Genomic DNA, 13211 nt, shown 5'->3' on the forward strand with positions numbered 1-13211 from the left:
TATAGAGGTAATTAAGGTTAAATGAGATCGTAAGTTTCAGGTTTCATTCTGAAGAAGAAGAAACGGGAGATACCACCTTCTCGACTGTTGCACAGAGGAAAGGCCACGTAAGACGCCAAGGGGCCAGCACAGCAGCCTTGTAGACTAGGCCTCTTGTCTGTGGCACTGGCATCCCATACCGGTACTGGCTCATGTCCTGGGTACTCCTCTTCAGACCCAGCTCTCTGCTATGGCCTGGAAAAGCAGTGGAGGATGGCCCAAATCCTTGGGCCACTGTACCTGCTTGGGAGACCAGAGGAAGCTCCTCGCTCCTGGCTTCCGATCGGCCCAACTCCGACCATTGTGGCCAATTGGGGAGTGAACCAGTGCATGGAAGAAATTTTCTCTCTGTTCTCTGTAGCTCTACCTCTCATACAAACAAACAAAACCAGCAAGAAGATGGCTGCCTGCAAGCCAGAGAGAGGTCTCTCTAGAAACCAACCCTACTCACACCTTGATCTTGGTCTTCTAGCCTCCACAGCTGTGAGAAAATGAATTTCTGCCTCTCATGGCATGATCCTCTGTTATGCCAATCTGCCTTAGCCCATTTTCTGCCATGATAACAGAGTGCCACAGACTGGGTAAATTATATATGGTAGAAATTCATTTAGCTGGCAGATCCAGAAGCTTGGAAATCCAAGATTGGAGGAGTGCATCTGGTGCAGACTTTTTTGCTGTCTCATAACATAGAGGAAAGCATCATTTAGAGAGACAGCCAGAGTAAGAGCAAGAGCAAGAACCTACTCCCTCAGCAACTAACCCATCTGGCCTTAATTCACTCATCACGACAGTGCCCCCACAATCTAATCACCTCTTCTGGTTCCACCTCTCACCATTTTTACAATGACAATTAAATTTCAACAGGAGTTTCAGAGCAGACATTCAAACCATTGCACAGCTAGAGTAGACTAACACAGATTTCCACCTACAGATTCCACAGGGGAAGGGTACCACCTCCTTATTGCAGGGAAAGTGGGTGACAGGCTTCGGTCCGTGAATTCTATTGCCTGTAGCGCCCATGAGGGTGGAGGAAGAACATGACTTGCTTCTAGTCCTTACCTAGAGAGCAGGCAGGTACGGTTAAAGGCTTCTGACTCATTGGGTTGAGCTTTTCACAAAGAACTTTTCATAGCTCTTTGCCTAGAGAATTCAAGCTTCTCTTGTGGCTATTTTGTCTATGCCTGTTTCCACTTTGGTGGTTTCTCCAATGCCAAGGTCAGTAAAAACAGGAAGTAATAAAATGTCCCAGGAAACTCACCTTGAGTCTTTAGATTCTTAGCTAATTCACCTTCTCTTCTCCGCTTTTCAGATTCATGTATTTTATCTAAGATTTCTTGTTATGATAAGTGGAGGGGTTACACGACATGCACCTTTTATATCTTGACTAGAATTGGAAACTGAAACTGTTTTTGTAAAAACTAAACTGAAAAGATTTCAGGATCTTGAGGGTTCTAGAAGTTACCTTGATTGGGAGACAACAGCAGGGTTGATTGACTCGATCTGGTATTGAAGAAGAAACTCTGGACTTGATGGAATTGGTTTCCATTTCAGTTTTGTGTGACCTTGGGGAAAGTGATTCACTCTCACCTTTCCATATTTCACTCTCTTCATTCATCAGAAATGTGACTGGGTTAGATCTGAATTAGGAAATAGATTTCTTCCCTTGTACCAACAAAATGAAATTGGAAAGCTTTGTTCAGAAGTATTCTAAGACCATGGTTAGGCTTAGAGAGAAGGAACATTGTGTTTAATTATTGATGTCTATTGTAGGCACAAAATAAGATCATGGTAGCACATTTGCCTTGCTTTTCTCTCTGTACTAGAAGATCTCTAAGGACTTTGCCAGGTCTAAGATTGTCTGATTCTAATACTGAAAGGAAATTAGCTCGAATGTATAGATTTCCAAGATGAAGATAAAAAATATCAGAAATTATCTTATGAAAAATGAAAATAACCATAATAGAAACAGAAGATAAAACAATTGAGAAAAAAATTTATCTGGGCTTCCTGTCAATCATGGTAAAAGGGGAAACTTTTTTTCTGGATCTCATCTCTTTATTCCTACTTTCTGGTGTGGTGATACAAATTTCCATATTCTCTTTTTTCTTTATGACTTTAGATGCTGTAGCAAAATGTTTCCACCTTTTTAATGGTTATTCTTAAATTTTAGAAGTACATACTTTGTAATTTTAAAAGTATACACTTTCAAAGTATTTCAAAGAGTATAAAGTCATTCAGCTTCAGTATCTCTGTCCTCTCAAATAGGACAAATAACACATTAAGTATCCTGTAAAGAACCACTTAATTTTCTATTATTTTGGTTTTGACTTTTAATTTCACTGTTTTAAATTTAAGAAAAACTTATTCAGTTTCTCTGCTTGCTTTTTATCATCCACCACAGTCTTCCTCTCTGAATTTCATTTTCTCTTTAGAAAAAGATTTTTTTATTTATTTATTGAAACACAGAGTGACAGAGAGAGGAGAGACAGATAGAGAGAAAGAGAGAGAGAGAGATTTTCTATCCACTGGTTCAGTTTTCAACTGATCATAACGGCCAGGCCAGGTACAGACCAAAGTCAGGTGCGTGGAATTCCATCAAGGTCTCCCATGGGGAAATGTGGTTGGAAGAAGGATGAACTGATATCATCTTCCCAGGCAAGCCTTGTTAGGTCCTGAGGCTGATGATAACCTTTTACTCAGATGATTTCCATCAGCATAGAATAATTTAACAGTTTTTTTTTTTTTTTTTTTTTTTTTACCTCAGCAATTTGTAGATATTGCTCCATTGTCACCTGGTATATGTAGCTGCTAATGAGAAGTAAGCTGTGTGTAATGATGATTCCTTTAAGAATTTGATCTTTCAGGTTAGTGTGGGCTAAACCATCACTTGCAATGTGCGCAGGATGCATCTAACTCTGCACTTATTTTTATTTATGCATCTTAGAACCTGAATTATATTTAATTTGAAGACTTGTGTTTTCAGCACTGAAAAATGCTTAGCCATCATCTATTCAGTTGTTGCATCCTTTCCACTCTTCTATTCTATTCTTCTGGAATTTTTGTTAGGTCTAAATCTCACTTCTCTATCTACCAATTCTCTGAATTGCTTTTTCATAATTTCCCAGTTCTATGTTATATTTTGGTAATTTTCTCTTTCATTGTGTTGATAAAGTTTATGGTATTTTATTTCTAGGATTTCTAATAAATTAATCTTAGATCTGCCTGTTATTTTATTTTTGCATGTTTTGGTTACATATTTTCTTATTTTTCATATTTTTATTTTTTAAAAAATTTTATTTTATTTATTTGAAATGCAGAGTTATAGGGATGTTCCATCTGCTGGTTCACTCCCCTTGCAGCTGGAGCTGGAGCTGGGCCAGGCTGAACCCAGGAGCATGGAGCTTCATCTAGATCTCCCACATGGGTGGCAAGTGCCCAAACACTTGGGCCATTCTCCACTGCATTCCCAGGCTTATTAGCAGAGAGCTAAATTGGAAGCGGAGTAGCTGTGACTCAAACCAATGCCCTTATGGGATGCCAATGTCACAGTCATGCTGGCTGTCCCTCTAGAGGATTTTCAATGGCTTTCACTTAACCATGCTAGGCTGTGAAGCTAGGACTATTTTACACTGTTATATCAGGACCCCTTGCCTGTGGATATAGTTGTATATTACAGCTATAGTCACTGATACAGAAGCAAAAGTTCTGGTTTAAAGCTATGTCAGTATCTTTGCTTCCTTCCTTGCTATTCAAGTAGTATTGGGAAACAGTTTCTTTAAACATCCCTTCATGTCCAAATTGTGATCTCCCTGGTCCAATTCCCAATTACCTGGAAACTTTAGATCCTGTCACCCTTTGGGTGCTTAGCTCCTAGTTTTCTATTCTGGCTGTTTACTATGCCCAAACCCAGCATACCCCCAGCTCTGGCCACATTCATTGCTTTGCACTTCTCTTTTCTTCCTGATTCAAAGAAACATTTATTTTGTTCCTGGAAGTGCTATTGGCTCTTGAATTTTTTTTATTATTTTATCTATAATTATTGTTACTAAGAAAAGGAGGGGTGGTTCAACTGTTGAAACTTCATCTTAAACAGAACTACAATATCTCTTATTCATTACCCAGTTTACATTCCACTTCTTTTGAAACATTTTATCTTGAAGATACATTGAGTAAGGTAATTGGGAGTGGTTCTTCAGAAGTAAACATATCCTTATCAACGTTACATAAAACCATAAAGCATCATACTTAAATGTTATAGAGATGACAATAATTCTAATGAAATGAGAGCTATCATCCAAATAATGTCTAAACTTTGTTCAAGGTTAAAACTTATTAATTCCAAATGGCACTCTTCTCAGCCTAGCTTTTTGATAAGACTGAATATTAAACTATTCAAAATTGAACTCTTTAGAGGAAGTGAAGACATTGTGCTGATTGAAAAGAGATCCATATGTTTTAGTCATATGTCAGGTGGCAAGGCTGATGTTCTGTTATGAAAATGCACAAGTGACTTTTACTGTTACTCCAGAAGAAGGCCTTGCCACCTCCCCAGTGAGCTGTAACAATGCCTGTGAAAAAGCTAAACTCTTAGTTTAAAAAAGCTTCAAATCATCTCAAAGCCTTGGTAGAAACCTCACTAGAGATCTTCCATAGCACAGGGGGAATTTTGTAGGACCCAGAAGGAAGATGTTGACTAAAGCAGATATTAGATCAGAGAACATCAAATGAAACACATGTGATCCTAATTTTCCTCTTCATTTAAAGTTGAATGCATATTAAACAAAGACCTTCCATGTTCTCATCTCAGTTCTGAGGATACTGAAATGATGGCCATTTGTTTCCTGTCCTTGACTGATTACATCAGTACAAGACTAGAGGCAGAGAGACACGCTCAGGAAATAACTAGACATTGTGAAATATGAAAAGATTAATCTAAGGGAGTGGAAATGTGAAAGGGATAAATAAACTTTTTGAAAAGTTTTAAAGGGACAAAACCTCAGTAGAGGGGCTGGCACTGTGGCTCACTTGGCTAATCCTCCACCTGCGACGCCAGCATCCCATATGGGCGCCAGCACTAGTCCTGGCTGCTCCTCTTCCAGTCCAGCTCTCTGCTGTGGCCCAGGAGGGCAGTAGAGGATGGCCCAAGTGCTTGGGCTCCTGCACCTGCATGGGAGACCAGGAAGAAGCACCTGACTCCTGGCTTCGGATCAGCGCAGTGCCAGCGTAGTGGCCATTTTGGGGGTGAACCAATGGAAGGAAGACCTTTCTCTCTGTCTCTCTCTCTGTCTATAACTCTGTCAAAAAAATCTAAAAAAAAAAAAAACCTTGGTAGAATGCAGAGTAAGGATACAGGAAAAATTTATAACTCCAAGATTATTTCCACATGTTTTGTTTATGTGACAGGATTGATAGGTGGGGTCAACCATTGATTGACACAAAGAATATGGGAGAAAGAAAAGGAAAAAGGGCAGTAAGACAAAGGTTTTAGGTTTCAGATAGATTGAACTTTAAGCGTTTGGTGGCCATCTGGGTAAAGGAATCCTCCAGTGGGAAGCTGGATGCTTGGTAAATTTTAAGACAGAAACTATAAAATTAAGAGCCATCAGTTTATATGGACAGTGATTAGAGAAAGAATCCCAGAGGGAAGAGCAGAAGGAGTTATAATTTCTCATTCCATCAAAGAAAGTCCTGATGAGCTGAGACACATGAATAAACATAGAATTAGCATTTTTAAATATAGTAAGGCCACAGAACATTCATTTCTGGAGTCAATTTGATGACTTCTGGAGTAGAAGATTACCTGGACTAGAACCCTAGGTGGAGAGACCCTCAGAGAAGTTCCATTACTGAGAGTAAGCTGCCCTTGAACATAGGAGGAGGTTGAAAGAAGGTAATAAGAGCTACTGGTGCCGCGGCTCACTAGGCTAATCTTCCGCCTGTGGCGCTGGCACCCCGGGTTCTAGTCCCGGTCGGGGCACCGGATTCTGAAGGCAGTGGAGGATGGCCCAAGTGCTTGGGCCCTGCACCCACATGGGAGACCAGGAGGAAGCACCTGGCTCCTGGCTTTGGATCAGCCCAGTGTGCCAACCATAGCGGCCATTGCGGGGGGTGAACCAACCGAAGGAAGACCTCTCTCTCTCTCTGTCTAACTCTGCCTGTCAAAAAGTAATAAGAGCAAGTTTTGCTGTTCACAAGCATCTGTGCCCTGGCGCTGTTATATAAACTGCATTTGTGGACGCAGAAGTTGATGGCTGGAGAGGACATAAATTTCAGGGAAGTAACAGGGTCTTCCTCAAAATTCAGGGGCTTATGCCAGAGTCACATTCCAAGTAGAAAGCAGGTGACTTTGAACCCAACAGTGCTGATAGGACCAATGGGAATGAACAAATGTAGCCAGGGGGACATGAGCAATGAGAATAAAGAAAGGTACTGGTGGATCCATGAACAGTGGAAATGGACATAGATTGGCACCATCAGGATGAGCACCATCAGGGAGCATCAGAGCATCAGAGCAGGGATTACAACATGGAGGCAAGATGAGAAGCTTAGGTTGGAAGAAACCTAGAGATCAAGTCCATGCCCACGGGAAGACTCAGAAATAACTCTACGATGCTTCAAGTGGGGAAACTTTCAAACCACAATAATTTGTGAAACAAAAGGGGTTGCAGTTGTACTTGCTGTCATAGACTGATGAGGCAAGTGATATTAGGAATTACATACAAAATATCTAAAACTCCTAGAAATTCAGGAGTATGTCAAAATGTATTTGAGTTTTATTCATTAGAAAAACATCTGTATTCATTTGAAAAATAGCATATGAAAGTGAAGAACAAATTATTTATTCATACTGAGACTGATATGCAAATAGACTTAGGTACTTAAACTAATTTTATGTCATCTTCCCCACATCATCCACTGTGGGGAGCAACCCGGACTAGACTAAGTTACTGGAATTAAGACTTATTCTATGCATCTGCTCTCCCACAATATGGCGCTGGGAGAGGAGAAAAACAGCTTCTACACAGCTGCCTCCAGTTCAGCCAATAAACTGTAGGACTTGCTCCTGATTGGAGGAGAGCAGCGTACTCGGCGTGTGGGCAGCCGAGTTGGGATTGGCAGAGGAGGACTATAAAGGAGGAGAGAGACGGCATGCACCAGGAACATCTATCTGAAGGAACACCTGTGCAGCCCCCGAGAGAGCCGGCCGGCGGTGTGCTGCTCCCCCGTGGAAGTGGGGAAAGTGGCTAGGGGGAACCGCCCTTCCACGGAGGTGGAAGGGTCGGTAGCCAACCAGGGAAGAACCAGCAGCAAACCCAGGAAGGGCCGAGCAGACAAAAGAACAACGCAGGGTCCTGTGTCGTTCCTCCACGAAGACGGGGAGCGACATAATGGTGCCGTGCCTCGGATATGAAGCCTAGGCAGGGTTTGGTGTCGTTCCTCCATGAAGAGGGGGAGCGACAATCCACTAACCAGTGACTCAAAGACAAATTATTTGGTGCTAGCAAAAGCCCAAAGAAGAGAGTGTGCTGATCCTATTTAGGATGGAATCTCCTCATGGCTGTCAGAAGGTCTAGCTAAAGAAGTAGAAAACTGGCTCTCAGTGCTCATGACCTGACCTCTGCTGCATGTTTAGCTTCATCTCATACCAACGTGTACATTGCTTTTCTTGCTCCCCTCTTACTAGTCTGCTTTTTGTTCTCAAAAACTTCTCTCTCCATGAGAGTCAGGGGTCTTTTGAGGGCTGTTCCCTCTACTTTACATGCTCTAATCTTCACTTGCACACCCACCCCCACCTTTGTCTAATATATTCCCAGGCCTCCTCAAACCAGAAAGTTTTATGCCTCTATGGTATTATGATAGAGTGGGAAAAACAATGGTTTATAAGTTAGGAGAAACTGTTTCTAATCCTTTATCAACTTCTATGTAGCTGTGTACTTTGGGTTACTTTACCTCTCTGGAAATTAATTTACTCATTAGAAAAACAGTTAAAAAATTAAGTGTACCCAACCCAAAGGGTAGTCAAAGAATTTTTCTGAGATAATAGGAAGGCCTTTAATAGTACTCATTCAAGGCACTATATTTGGAAAGCTCTAGGAAGACTTTTCTATTACTCAGCCCACAGCTTCTCAGCCTGTTCCTCACATACTCTACAGTAGACATCAGACATCCAATCTGCCTTCCTCTTTTACAATAAAGGTCAGTTCTCACCAGGTCCCATGAAATCACATTGCTCAAGAATAGTTGTTCTCCCTACTCATGATAACATTTGATGATCCAAAGCCCACAAGTTGTTTGACTAGTAATTACCACCAGGAAACAAAGCTAGCAAAACCAAACTCCAGACCTCTGGAAATCTATTTCTCTCGTATGTTTTATTTTTTTCAGAATAACCTAAACATCTTTGGCTTTTATCTTCTAGCTTTCTTCTTAGATGTAAAGCTCAAAACTTCCTTCTGCTTTAGATCCTGGTGTTAGCAAACTCCCTGAGAATTCTGCAGCAATATTCCTCTTCCTAAAATGAGAAGGAAGAAAGGTTTTCTCCTTGTCTTAGGTGCAGTGTGCAACCTGGAAGCCTCCAGTTCTGATGACTCCATGGAGCCTCAGGAATGACCTGAAAGAAGGGAGGAAATACATGGCCCAAGTGCTACTAGCCACCCCATGCCAGTGCACACATTGAGCACACATTGCTGAGTGAACCTAGAGTTCTTTCCAGTTGATCCTAACTCAGCCTCATAGTTCTACTCATTCCAGCCCTTCAGCCAGTCATCATCAATCAAAAGCCGACAAGTGAGATAAAGCCAATTAACAACAAATACCATTGAGGCAGAATCTTTCTCTGAAAGTTCACTCTTAAAAATTCTGGAGTAACCTTCTGTTGTGCCAGAATTAGAAACTACCTTCAACTCTGTAATGTGTGTGTACTCTGGCTCACTTCAGAGATGTTCAGTTCAGATTGGTAAACTGCTCTAAGAAAAGATTTATTAAATAGGACAATTCTGTTTTGGACAAAAATAAATACAGGCTGGAATGATGTTTATGAGGTAATTTTTTCCCTTTGGCAAAGCAATTTTGTACTTTGTCTTCTATAATTGCTGTTCAGGGCTAGGAAACAAAACTTTTGCAGCCACCATTGGTGGCCTATACAAATCCTTTCCCAGTCTTCTTCCTTGCTAGTGGAATCAAATTTCACTTGGGTATTCACAGGTTTACTTTGCTGTGCCCATTCTGACTGGTTGGTGTCCATCTGTACCCACTGTCCAATATTTCAAAGATCACTTTCTAGCTCCCCTCTGCAGAGTTATGCAGTCCTTCTCACAGCTAGGAGTGAACAGAAATTTGTCCAAGCCAATCAAAGTTATTATCTAATTCTCTCTGCCAGTGATTGACTTAGGTATTAACATATACTCCTCCTGGTTAATGACATGAGAAAGTATGTGTGACATTATGATATAAATGTGTTTTTGTTGATGGTGCCTGGTTCATAACTCCCTCCCCAAGAAACCAGAATTTGTCTTCCTCAAGGTGGGTCATAGAAACTCTGATCTTCCACTGCCTTTCAGTCTCAGAGCTGGCCGTAGAAAAGTCTATAACATTCTTTGATAGTAGAAGACAAGATCCTCATTTAAAAAGGGGTCTTGCCCCATACTCACAAAGAAAGAATGTGAAACAATCTTAACAGCTGGTTTCCCCTATTCAGCATAGTAGTAGCATAAGAATATACCATTTCGCCCAATCACATTTCTGTGTGGTAGCCCATTTCAATCATAACTATGCAATGAATTCTCCACAAAAACCCACAAGACAAGGTTCAGAGAGCTTTCCAGAAGACTGAACACATGGAGGTTCCTGCACAGTGGAATGTCCAGAGAGGGCATGGGAGCTCTGTACCCCTTGCCTGATAACTTTCTTTGTGAATTTCTTCATCTTTATAGTATCTTTTTTATTAGACTGATAAATGTAAGTATTTCCCTAAATTCTGTGAGCCACTCCAGAAAATTAATTGAATCCAAAAAGACAGAGTTGTTCAAACCCTAATTAATGGGTGGTCAGCAGCACAGGTGAAAACCTAGGACATGCAATTTGGAATCTAAAACAGGAGGGAGCCTTCAATTCAGGTAGACAATGTCAGAACTGAATTGACCCAGCTGGTGTCTACTGCAGAATTGATTGCTTGCTTGGTTTTGGGAAGAAATCTCCACTTCTTTTGAGTTCACTAGAGTCTTCTTCATTCATTGTTGTGGTGTGAGAAAGCTGAAGGAAAACATGCAGTTTGTTTTTCAATTCAATAAGTCTAGTGAGGAAACTTCTGGGAAAATGTTTTTCTTAAAAAGAGATATCCACGGGGTTTCACAATAAAGTTAGAAGATAAAATGCTTGTATTCAACACCAGTTCCTTCTAAAGCTCCACTAAAAAGACAGTAAAGAAATTTCCTTTAAGGCATAAATTGTAAGAACAGGAAAATATGAGAGAGGATATCAACAATTTGTTTTGTTTTTGTTTTGTTTTGTTTTTTGACAGGCAGAGTGGACAGTGAGAGAGAGAGACAGAGAGAAAGGTCTTCTTTTTGTCGTTGGTTCACCCTCCAATGGCCGCTGCAGCCGGCGCGCTGCAGCCGGTGTGCCGGCGCTGCAAGGCGGAGGATTAGCCTAGTGAGCCATGGCGCCGGCCAAACAATTTGTTTTTAAGCTAGAAAGCATACAGACAAGTAGGAACTGACTTGCAGAACCAAGTTGAATGTCAGCCATCATGGAAAAGTCTAAGAAAGAACACCATTTCACGAGCATGCTTAAAAGTCTCAGGAAGTGGAAATTGGCCACAAGAATATAGACCAGGGCTAAAACAAAAGGATTTTTAAAGTTTTTATTGTTGTTGTTTGAGAGGCAAAGAAGGAAAGAGAGTTCCCATTCATTGGTTCATTCTGTAAATGCCCTGAATGGCCCCTGGCTGAGGATGAAGACATGAGCTGGGCATTTAGTCCAAGTGTCCCACAGAAGTGGCAAAAATTGAGTTACTTGAGTCATCACCACTGCCTCCCAAGATTCACATTAGCAGGAAGCTGAAGTCAGTTGTAGGGAGGGTTATTGAACCCAACCACTCTGATTTAGAAGTTTGGTGTTTTAATGGGTGTCTTAACTACTAAGTCAAATGCCCACCCCTAAGTGTTTTTTTTTTTAATAAATAAAAAGCATCTCCAAATCTCCTCTGAAAATATAATCATTACCCCTCCCCACAATGATGAATTTTGCTCTAAAAGGCTTAGGGAGCACCAAGCAAAATTGAGGACAAGAATTTAGTATCAAGAATGAGGAGCCTGAGTAAAATTCTATATTCTCAATATTGAGATCCCCAGCCCTCTTCTCTAAGTGGGATTTCCAAAATGTTGGCTGCCAGAATTATACCTACCAGGAAGGAGACTGGAGAGTCTTCTCCTGATAATCTGTCCTGTCCAAGAAAAAAAATTAAAGGTCATGTTATTAAGGATTCCTCTCTTAAAGGATTATAAGAGAGGCTCTAACATTTAATCATTTAAGAGAAGCTCTAACACAATGGACACAGTCCAAAAGACATATAGAAAAGCAACTGTGAATACAGTTATGACACAGGGAGAAGAAAACTTCAGGGAAATCAATGTCTTCATTGCATCCATAAAATAAAATAAGTTTCTATTTTTATAAAAAGGATAGGAGAGAGTTTGAAAGAAAAGAAAAGAGCTATCAAAAATAAAAAATTTTCAATGAAAAGACTGGAAGATAAATCTGACGAATCTCTCCCCAAAAATAGAACAAAAAGAATGGGAAAATTTGGATGTAGGAAAGCAAATATTGTAACAAAAAAGACTTAGTATTGAAATAATGGAATTTCTAGAAAACATAATGAAAAATCATAAAGAAACCATGGAAAAAAGAATATAATCAATTTTTAAAAAATTTCCAGTGCTGTAGATCATCAAATTCCATCTACTGAGTACCAAACACATGAATAAAAATAGATCCACACTAAGGCACTTCTGTGGTCTAAATTTTACGTTCACCTGCACCCTCCATTCATACATTTACCTAGGCACCAGGGATATAATATGAGTAAGTGGAACCTTGGGAGATTCCTAGGTCATTTTCATTTTACCCTCATAAATTAGATTAGTCCACTCATCTCACTAGACAGCCCAGTGAGCTAGCTCACCTTTTCTACCACCCAACAGAGGTAGAAGGCACTGTCTAGGAGCCTGAACACCTTTACCAGATGTTGAGTCTGATGCTGCCTTGATCTTGGACTTTTCAATCTTCAGCACTGTGAGACAACATTTAAGCTGTTTATAAGCCACTCTATTTATGATCCTTATTGCAGGATGAAATTACTAAAAGATATATACTATGAAATTTCAAAAATTAAAGATTGGGCAGTTATATTACTTACTAAGGATCAAGAACCACAATGGCATCAGATTTTTCTACAGTAGCATTAGAAGTAGAGAGGTTGTAGAGCAATGCATCAGACTTCTGGGTGGAATAACAATCTATACCAATCCTATCAATCAAATATAAGGATCAAATATGTTTTCAACTATTCAAAACATTTACCTTCCATATACCCTATCTCAGAAAACTATTGGAGGATGCACTCCATCAAAATAAAGAAAGAAAAAACAAACAAAGAAACTTGAAAACAAGAAATCCAAAAGCAAGGGATTCACCATAAGAAATAGAACTAGAAGCTCTAGCATGAAGAAGCTTAGGATGACAGGAAAGCCACAGGACTAAGGCGAAAAACCAGCTCATATTGGCACAAGTCAGGAGATTGTAAGAGATATATCTCCAAGAAGATAAAGCTGATAATGGAGCTGCTAAAGGCGCATGACATCCACAAAGAAATATGCCTTAGTCAAAAGCCAAAATGTTGGGGCCAACATTCACGGTGAAGCAGATAAAGCTGCTGCCTGTGAGGGTAGCATCTCATATGGGCACCAATTTGTGTCCCTGCTACTCTGCTTCCAAGCCAGCTCCCTGCTAATGGATGGGAAAAGCAGTGGAGGATGACCAAAGTGTTTGGGCCCCTGCCACCAATGTGGGAGACCCAGATGAATCTCCTGGCTCCTGGCTTCTGCCTGGCCCATCGCTGGCCATTGTGGCCATCTGGAGAATGAACCAGTAGATAGAAAATCTCTATCTCTCTC

At 40.5% G+C, this 13211-nt stretch overlaps 1 long non-coding RNA gene across 45 annotated transcripts in view; it reads right to left on the reverse strand.

Moving 5' to 3' along the window:
• The window catches only part of LOC103351120 (uncharacterized), a 222632-nt gene that overhangs the window by 115673 nt on the left and 93748 nt on the right, over positions 1-13211 (reverse strand). For 10 of the 45 annotated variants that reach the window (XR_011387925.1, XR_011387938.1, XR_011387937.1 and 7 more), the window contains one exon: positions 11444-11482. The exons of 28 other annotated variants lie outside the window; for them this stretch is intronic. This is a non-coding gene — a long non-coding RNA (uncharacterized lncRNA). Of the gene's footprint in view, positions 1-8392; positions 8651-11443; positions 11483-13211 lie in introns of those variants that run through there. 7 more of the 45 variants (XR_011387960.1, XR_011387948.1, XR_011387924.1 and 4 more) reach the window with 3 other exon arrangements.

The sequence above is a fragment of the Oryctolagus cuniculus genome, chromosome 1 (assembly GCF_964237555.1).
Source record: "Oryctolagus cuniculus chromosome 1, mOryCun1.1, whole genome shotgun sequence".
Classification (NCBI taxonomy): Eukaryota; Metazoa; Chordata; class Mammalia; order Lagomorpha; family Leporidae; genus Oryctolagus; species Oryctolagus cuniculus.